Raw genomic sequence first — 1483 nt, forward strand, 5'->3', positions numbered from 1 at the left:
TAGACGAAGGTGGAGATCGACAATCTCTACCCTTTGCAACACTATCAGCCTGTCCGCCGGGAGTTTCTGAGTCCCCCTGTTCCTCATTGCCCAGATCCAGAGTTCGACCCGCCTTTGTATAATCTCCTCCTTCCTCACCACCCGAGTCTTGCGCGACAAAGACGACGGCGACGGATAATGATGAGTTCTACATCGTTGCGTTTTCCCTCCGAGAGTGGTCCCCCGACTCTTCTCCCTGTTACCGCCGTACAACTGGTGATCCAGATTTTCATTCTCTAAAGAACAGGTCTGCTCTTAATCACCCTTTGTCTACCCTTAGCCAACATAGGTTGTGTTCCCTGAAAGCTTTTGTTCGAAGACTGCAAATAGCTCATAACTTACCTTGGTTGCTATGGTTATACAAACAGTTTTTGAGAACCCTGCCATTAGTTTCACCCAGCTTTACGGAATATGAGTTTATAAGCTTCACATCGAAAGGTTGTTTGTGCCAAACTCTTATGTCTATGAGAACCTTGCCTAGTGAAACATCTAGGATTCATACTCATGTTGTGAAAGGCTTGAAGAAGTTTGGCATTATCATCATGTCGCTAAAGAGCGGTGATTACCGAAGCTTCTTCAACCCTTGTTTCACATACCGGGTTCCTGATCCCACTTATGTGCTTTTTAACCTCTTATGGGATACGTTTTATACCCTCAAGAGCTTGGAACCTAAACTTCACCCACCCCCTTTCAAACAAACCCTGTCCGTGTTGTCCAACACTAAAGTGATCAAGCCTACTCTGCATTTTCTTTGGTCTTACTGGCTACATGCTTTGTGTGGATTTCTTAATCTCCTTGGCCAAGGGCCCCAAGTGAGAGAGAACCCACCTGTATTGTTACAGTTTGACCTTTATCTTTGGCATATGGTTTTAGTTTTCCTTGGAAGATCTATTTGTATTGGCATAAAGTCTTATGGTCTATCGCCCTGCTCCCCAATTTACTCATTCGATGACTTCAAGCCACTCTACTTCAGTACCTCCTCCAGCTCTCGGACCCTATGGTTTGAAGACTGCCTTTGGTCCAACGGAAGATACCTTCTGACCTGGGCTCTACACCATCTTACCTTGGACCCTACAACCATGGTCCCCGAAATCTCTGCCACTGCACTTCTAGTGTACCTCATCTTGACGAGCGTCTTGGCCTTGAATCCCTCTACACGTCTACGCGTCTTTTGACCTTGACAATTCTGTCATCCATCGTTTCACTCGATGATGATCTTTCGAGTATCCATGATCTCTCATGTCTCTATTTGCTTCACTGCATTTGCTTCACAGCTCTCATGGTGTTCACCTCGAAATTTTTTATTTTCTTGTTTATGGCATTGGGGAACACCTACTCTTGTAACTCTTTAAACTTTGGGATCTTTGAGTCTCCTCCTTGTATCTTGATTTGATTGGAATGAATGAAATCATGTGTTTGTCCAAAAAAAAAAAAAAAAAAAAAC

Source organism: Camelina sativa, chromosome 9, assembly GCF_000633955.1.
Source record: "Camelina sativa cultivar DH55 chromosome 9, Cs, whole genome shotgun sequence".
NCBI lineage: Eukaryota > Viridiplantae > Streptophyta > Magnoliopsida > Brassicales > Brassicaceae > Camelina > Camelina sativa.